The 8726-nt window shown below is 35.2% G+C and overlaps 1 pseudogene; it reads left to right on the top strand.

The window, feature by feature from the left end:
* The first annotated feature begins 2230 nt into the window (after nt 1–2230).
* LOC138875768 (proton pump-interactor BIP103-like) lies at nt 2231–4130 on the top strand (annotated as a pseudogene).
* The last annotated feature ends 4596 nt before the right edge of the window (nt 4131–8726 follow it).

Below are 8726 nucleotides of genomic sequence, written 5' to 3'. Positions count from 1 at the left end.
ATTCTCTTTGCAAAACTTATTAAATTCGGAGGAAAAATATTCCCCACCTCTATCACTACGAAGAATCTTAATCTTAGTATTCTTTTGACTTTCCACAACAGATTTATATTCTTTAAACATCTGAAATGCTTCATCTTTTGTTCTAAGCAAGTAAACATATGTGAATCTAGAATAATCATCTATTAAAGTAATAAAATATCTTTTGCATCCTCCGGTTAACTTTCCATTTAGTTCACATATATCTGAAAGTACTAAGTGTAACAATTCACTAAATCTTTCAGTTTTACGAAAATGTTTCTTAGTCATTTTTTCTTGTATACATATTTCACATTTATTCACATTATCATGCTTTCAAGAAATATATCTATTTTTGGACATATAATTTAACGAACCAAAATTTAAATGTCCTAATTTAGCATGCCATAACGAAGAATTGGACTCAACAATTTAAACAGAAACATAGTTTATTGCATTAATACTAAGTTTGAACATTCCATCACAAGTGTAGCCCTTTCCAACAAATAAACCATTCTTAGATACTATTACATGAATAGATTCTATGACTATTTTGAAGCCTCTCTTAGACAACAAACTAGCAGACATCAAGTTCTTCTTCATGTCAGGAACATGGTGCACATTTAGCAATGTTAGCTTCTGCCCAAAAGTGAAATTGATCTCAACACTTCCTTTTCCTGCAACATCTGCAGTCATATGATTTCCCATGAGAACCTTCTCAGGTTCCTTCACTTCTGCATAAGTCTTGAACATATTATTCTTATAACAGACATGAACGGTGGCACCCGAATCCAACCACCAGTCTTGACTCCTAACAGCAGCAGCAGCAGCCATATTTAATTCTGTAACCATATTACATGGTACTACAGAAATCATTGCAACCAAGCCTTGTGAAGAACTTTTAACTGTATTTGCTTTTGCTTTCTCAGACTTTCTGGAGTTTCCAGAATTTCTATGGTTAAAGTTAATTCCTGCTTTCTTAAACCTGCAATCACGAATCTTGTGGTCTTTCTTTCCACAATGATGACATTTCAAAGAATTCCTCTTTTTAAATTTAGGCTTATTGGAAACTTTCAGATTTTTGTTTTCATCTCCATTATTATTCTGACTAACATTATTAACTGTGGAACTTGAAGGTTGCATAAGAGTATCACGAATTCGAGTCTCACTTTCAATTTGAATGTGAGTTCGAAACTGTTCCACAGTCAATTACTTAGAAGAATGCAGGATTTTCTTTCTATAGTCATTCCAAGAAGAAGGCAGTTTAGAAAGTATAGCACCGATTTGAAGTGCATCGGGAATTTTAACTTCAAGGTCACTTAGTTTTGAAACTAAGATTTGCAGTTCATGAATCTGATCCATAATGGGCTTTTGTATCAACCATTTTAAATTCGAAGTACTTTAAAGATAGAAATTTATCGATACCTCGTTTCTCGTTTTCATAAGCACTTTGCAATGTCGTCCAGATTTCTCTTGGAGACTTCAAATTTTGATACAGATCATAGAGACAATCTGTTAATGTATTAGGAACATGTCCCTGTCACATCAGTTTATCATCTTCCCGTTTCTTCCTCGTTGCTTTCACTTCATCGAAATCCTCTACACTGGGATCTGGCACAACAGGCAATTGTGGATCAAGAACATAAAAAATACTCAGAGCAGTCAATAGAAAAATCATCTTGTACTTCCAGCGAGTAAAGTTTGATCCATCAAAACGATCGAGTTTGATGAACTCTTTCGGATTTTCCACAGCGGACAAAATGTTCTCCATAGCAGAATAACTTCTTTAAGATTGTTAGAAATTAACAGCAATTGAAAAAATGATATTGAGAAGGCTTTGAAGCGTGAGAACGACTTTCCTAAAATAAGTTATTGCCCGTATACAGATTTGGGAAAAATACAGACAATCTTCTTCAGGATACTACAAGCCACAAATTGATACTTGCAGATTTTCTGAATTATCATTGTACGGAAACTCGTGTTTATTTATAAAGCAAAAGTCAGGCCTTTTCCGAAAAGACACTTTATTGAATTGTAAATTTCAAATAAAACAGATTTTCTGTTATAGAAATAAAAAATAAAATTATTAATTTAATAACTGGCCCACCCCAAGCCCCAAGTCCAAGTATTTAATATATATATAGTGTGTATTCTTAAACAAATATATAAAATGGACAAGAACGTAAAAAGCCCATAAAGGGGCTTTAGACCACCAATGTGGGAAAGTCCAACTTTTCTCTTACTTTATAACAGACTACTTCTTTCAATCCCAACAAGATTGATTCACCTCGAAACCGAAGCTCGAGCTCAAATTGTTGAAAAGTTAGCAGAAAAAAAGGTAATGGATTGCTCTCAACACCCCACCCCACCCCCCAACCCCGAGAACAAGAGTTCTCCCATATACTTCCGTGCTTTTCATTTTACATGACATTATTTAATTGGATACAAAGTATAAGAAAGAAAAATATGAGGAACTTATGGCCAAAATTTTCGTGGATATAAAACATGTCGTTAAAGATCAAATGAGAAGTACAAAAATTAAATTATTATTAAATACATATAAAACAAAAATTAAATTATTATTAAATACATATAAAACATGCCATTATTTGTTAACAAATGAATATAAAGGAAAGAGCGATACATAAATAGCGAATGATGGTTAACATGTTGCTAGAGCTTTGTCTCTTATGAAGTGACCTCATAGAATAGAGGAAAAAATGATACTAATACTTATTGAACTAAGAGACCTTAATTAAAGATTAAAATACTCATTACCACCACACCCCTTGCGATGAAAACGTGCATCTCTATATACTTAATTTTAAACAAATAAAATGTAACTATCAATCGGTCCACGAGCCAGAGCCAAGATAGAGTTTTGCTGGAGAAAGTCTCAACTACTTAATTAGGTTTAGTTCTCTATAGAAATATCGGGACACGTTATTGAAATATCATTTTTATATCCATTATTTTTGGAGAATATTATATAATCATTGTGGTCATTAGTAATCTTAAATTATGTTAATTACTCCAGCAAAAGCTTTAAATTATTAGAATTAGATACATTTATATGTCTAGTTCAAGTGTACAATATATACGTCACTTCCATTGTACGTGAGCATAGTGGACTCAAATGGTTTTCCTCAAAAAGAGTTGTATATTATATTCAGTAGGATCTTTATGCGAGAGGCTAACTTTACTTTTATATTTCTCCATATAATTTTATCCCTATTATGTTTCCTATAAATTTGTGTTTTAATATCTTTGATAAACCAAAGGAATTCATGTAATCATCAATTGTCATTATTGTTATTAATCCCCTTATTTATATCGTCTACGCTGATCTACAGTCATATAAATATTTTTTACTTGGAAGACTGATGGAGCTACTACCTCGCGAATATAGACTTAGGCGAAAACCGCGGAAAAATGCTTACAAAAAAAAAAATACTATTTGGGATGAAAGATTTCCCCGTTCAGAAGAAAGAGAAGAGCTTGATGAACCTTTGTCCGTAAGTTGTCTTTTTTCTTATTACACTTTGACTCAAAGGTTAATTGGATTACTTTATCAAATTACTATAATTTTTGTTCCGTTGATGACAAATTAAGACCTTGTGTTACAAGACACAACATGAGAGTAAACTTTGGCTGATGAGAAGAGAATTGTCAGCGAGATGAGAAGAGCAAAGGAAACAGGAAAAGAAGTTGTCTCCGCCAAACACACAAAATTAAATCAAAATCAAGTAACAACATTTTGTACGAAAATTATTTAACGTGTGGAAGGTTTTTGAGAATATGGATTAATGCTGGAATCTTTTTTAATTTGGATTTATTATTAATTTAATAATCTTGGTCTTTTAAAACAGTCAAAACAATTGTTTTATGAAAAATTAATATTAATTGTTGTATGACTCTTTTGGAAATTAACACATAGATTTGGAGTGTTACAGGTCACATTCGCTGAAATATAGAGTATGAGGAGGCAAAAGAGAACTTTCGATCTCACTGTGGAGAACCTCAGGAGAGAAATGAAATCCATAAAAAATGACATAAAATCTTTGGAAAAAAGTTTGGATGGCATAAATCAAAAGAAAGGGGAAATATACTCGTAACATTCTTGAACTCCAAAGGCAAAGCTGCATATCTTAATTAACGAAGTACTTTCATATGTATTTCAATTTTTCCAGTTTATATGTCAACTTTTGTAGTTTCAGGTTATTCTTTCTAGGGGAAATTTGGTTGTTGTAACGATTTGATAGTGTAATTTTCAAACCTTTTGAGCTCCCCAATTGTATATACAATATTTAAAAAGTACGAAACCCCTTAGTAAAATGTTGTTTGCTTTTTTTTTTTTATCATTTAAAAATAGATTTCACATTAAATAGAATTGTAATTCAAATTATTTTTCTAATATTTACGACTTTTAAATCAATTAAAATTTTAATTATTGAATCTTTCCTTATTGAACTTGTTGAAGAGTGAAAGTTGTTAGTTAGGAAGTTAGTAATCAGTTAGTTAGTTAGTTAGTAGTGACAGATGTACACAACTGTTAAGTTAAAGCAGCAGCGGTAGTTAGTGGTAGTTATATATATGAGCTATACATTCACTTAGATCAATTCAATGAAAAGCAGCTCATTTTCTTCTACTCACTGTTTTCCCTATTTTCCATCGCCTTCTTCTTTGATCAGTGAGAACTTGCTCAAGATTTGATCATGGTATCAGAGCTTGAGATGTAGAGCCAAGCTTTGTGTCTGCTTCTAAACTCTGAATTCAAGTGTTGTTGACAAGTTTGTGTTCAGTTGCTCTCAATTTCTCAATTCCTCAATTCTAGGGTTGAGCGATTGAATTTATCGATTTTGATCTTCTCTTGTATCTTTATCAATGGTGGTAGAAGACAGTAGCTCTAGCTTGAATGCAGGAATTGGACTAAATACCAGCTCTACACCAGCAGCTGATTAAGTCATCGCACCAATTCTAACAGTGGATCAACATCATCCACTATTTTCTGCAACCTTGTGACACTCCAAGTAGCTCCTTAATCTCGATCAAACTCACTGGTCCTGAAAACTATGCTCTATGGAGCAGCTCTATGCGAATTAGTTTACTCGGAAAAAGTAAATTAGAATTTGTTGATGGTAGATATCATAAATCAAAGTTTGATTCATCACTGCATGAATTATGAGAGAAATGCAACGAAATAGTACTCTCATAGATAATGAATTTAATTAGTAATGGACTGCTAAGTAGAATGGTTTATGCTACGAGTGCTCATAAAGTTTGGACAGACCTTAAGGAGAGTTTTGACAAGGTAAATGGCTCTAGAGATCTATTTCTACATAGACAGATAGCCAGTTTGTCTCAAAGAATCTCCTCTGTGTCCAGCCATTTCTCAAAGTTGAAAGAGCTTTGGGCAAAATTTGATGCCTTAATGGCTTGTTTTGGGTGTGGTTGTGAGGAGTCGAAAAAAATATGCTGAACACTTTGAATCTCATAGACTTTTGTAGTTTCTTATGGGACGAAACGAGTCTTATGCCCAGTCCAATATCATAGACTTTTGATTCGGATTTCTCTGATCTGGATCGGTTTGCAGAGGTCGAGGCCATCTAGTATCTTTGATACGTCCGGTAGCTGATACGATGGCAGATGCATCTATGTTGAAGTTATATTCTGACAATCGCAGTGCTTCTTTCATCCCGACATCCCTGTCGAAACCGCTCTTGCTCATGAGTTCCCGTGAATTTTGACCTCGATCATTCCTCCTCTCAATCCTTGCAGGGTTTCGCCCAGATCCGCTGCCTCTATGATCTCCATTATACGGTTGATATCGATCTCTATTCGACCTTGGTTCTTGATCGATGTCCCTCTTGATTCTATCCACAGGCCTGTTAGGACAAACAGAACTAGAAGGAGCCCCCAATTGATCATCCTCGACCCGGATCTTCGACTGATACCGATTATGTACATTGGCCTAAGTGACGGCTGGATATTCGATCAAATTCTGCTTCAACTATTGTGAAGCTACAAAACATCGAACATTGAGACCTTGAGTGAAATATTGGACTACCCAATCATCAGCGACTGACGGAAAATCCGTTCGTTCTATTTGGAATCGAGATACGAATTCTCTGAGCATCTCGTTATCCTTTTGCCTTACTTGAAGAGGTCCGACTTTCTTGTTGCAACCTTAATGGCTCCGACGTGTACCTTTACAAAAGAATCTGCAAACAAATGAGTCAATAGAATTAGGAGGTGAACTATGATACCATATCATAGCACCATTCGATAGAGTTTCCCCGAATTTCTTTAGCAATACAGATTCAATCTCGCCATTTTCTAAGTCATTTCTCTTGATGGCACACATGTATGAGGTGACATGTTCGTTTGGATCAATCGTCCCATTGTACTTAGGAATCTCGAGCATACGTAACTTCTCAGGGATTGGCTTTGGAGCTGCACTGGGGGGGGGGAAAGGTTTTTGCACGAACTTCTTTGAATCCAAACTCTTCAAAATCGATGGAGCCCCCGGAAATTGATCAACCCTGGAATTATATGTTTCCACCTTTTTGTCATTCTCTTCAATATTCTTCTCTCCCGATTCAATTCGATTTATTAGTTCTTCGAGCATCTTATTGTGGGATCGGTCCCCGATTCAACTCTATTCGGCCTCTTTGTTACCGATTCGGCCCTATGAACAACTTCCTATGATGGCTCGAGCTCGATCTTGCTCGGTGAACATCACTGGTTTTAGAGTTGTGCTATTGCAACTTGTTGAGTCTACAACATTTCGAATATCCCTCGAAGACTGATCTTGCCTTCTTCGCTGCCATGGGCATTCTGATCGGCTAGTTGAACGTCTCTGTGGATGCTACTTTCAGGATAGATGGCCAAATTCCCATTAATGGCAATATGGGAACTAACGTCAAATGGGTCAACGACCGGGGCTCCATCGTGGTCAACTAGAGGTACTCCATTTCCAGGGATCGCTATATTGTCTTTCTCGCCATGGAGACCAAGGCCATTGTCTGGGTGTGTGGGCGGTGCTTGAGAATTTGACATGTTGATCATGGAATCAAAGATATCACAAGAAAGAGTATAAAATAGTGTGTGTTACGAAAGTTAGTACCAGACAATCACTATTATCCTTAGCCCCATGGTGGGCGCCAGACTGTTTACTCTAAAAATGTAAAATCATTGAATTTATACTGTGGTTTTAAGGACACGTGATCTTACTTGATACAAAGTGAGAAAAATGCAATATTGATGTTGAAATTGACTAAAAACGGGAATAAAACAAACCAAATGAGATATGTTTCTTTGGACCTCGAGATAGGTTACCCTCGAACTAAAGGAATGAGCAAAATGATATATGAAGTAAATAACAGAATATTGAGAGCTTAGAGAATGATATATTACTTTGAACTGCATGAATATGATCTCCTTTACAAAATGATCAGACCCACTTTATATAGTAGGGAAATCCTACTTTTGGTACAATTCTAAATAAAGTAAGAAATCCCATGATTGGCTAATTAACTAGCCTTTTCTTAATACGTGCCAAGATATCCACCGTGATCCTCGCCGGATTGAAGATATTTTAGTTTTCCATTATTTAGTTCGGTAAGCTTCCCTCGATCTTGCTTGATCTCTATCTTGCCTGGCTCCGATCATAGCCGACCTTTATCTCGATAGGCCTTTGGGTCTCGAGCTCGGTAGTCTAACTTTACACCGCGGTCCGATATATCATAGGGCCAAACCTTGGCCTGTCTCGTCCCAGGTCAAGCCCTATTTTGAACGTATACAGTGACACGCTTTTTTATTAGTCTATTCCAAAAGAATGACACATTTTTATATTTTGAAATAATTTAACTTTAAACTTTTTATTTCATTCATTTTACCCTTTATAAAAAACTTTTATAGTTACAAAATGTTATAACCTCACAAAGTTTTTACCATTTACAATTTTCAGATCACAAGTTTTAAAAATCTTGTCCTTTTCTTTCTTAAACCTTCTGATGAGTCAAACAATATCACATTAATTAAAATAGAGGAGTATTATTTTTACCACGTTCAATGTGAGATCACAATCCATGGATTACTTATCCTATGATAAAATAATAAAATGATAAAGGTGTCTTCTCTAAAGCTCTTTTGCCAATGTCTTTTAAGGGAATCGAAGTTAAAGTTTAAAATAAAATTATATCAAAATTTATTTAGGGTAGAACCAAACATATATTTTATATTATACGTTGTATATTTTTGTTTTAGGCAAATAAACTGTCACGATCTTAAATCCGGACCCGGTCGTGATGGCGCCTATCGTGAAATAAGACCAGCCGACACAAACCCCCAAAACAAATTAACAGTTATAATAATTTAATTTAATTCATTAATAGGTGATAAATCCCCAAATAAAGTGAAATATAACAAACGCGAAAATAAACACAGCCCGACATCGGGGTCTCACCAGTCATGAGCATCTAAACATCTGTCTAAGAGTATGAAAGAGACTACATAGTCCATTATAAAACTAGTACAAAGGAAAGTAAGATAAGAGGGAGAAGCACTGGGCTGCGAACGCCGATCAGCTACCTAGTGAACTCCGAACAGCCTGCTGGAAGCAATCAACCCTCGCTAGCAAGACCCGAGGCTCCTGAATTTGCACACAGGGTACAAGGAGTAATGTGAGTACACCAATTCAGTAAGTAATA

Source organism: Nicotiana sylvestris, chromosome 8 (genome assembly GCF_000393655.2).
Source record: "Nicotiana sylvestris chromosome 8, ASM39365v2, whole genome shotgun sequence".
In the NCBI taxonomy this organism is placed as follows: Eukaryota; Viridiplantae; Streptophyta; class Magnoliopsida; order Solanales; family Solanaceae; genus Nicotiana; species Nicotiana sylvestris.
This window is presented reverse-complemented; position numbering and strand designations above follow the sequence as displayed.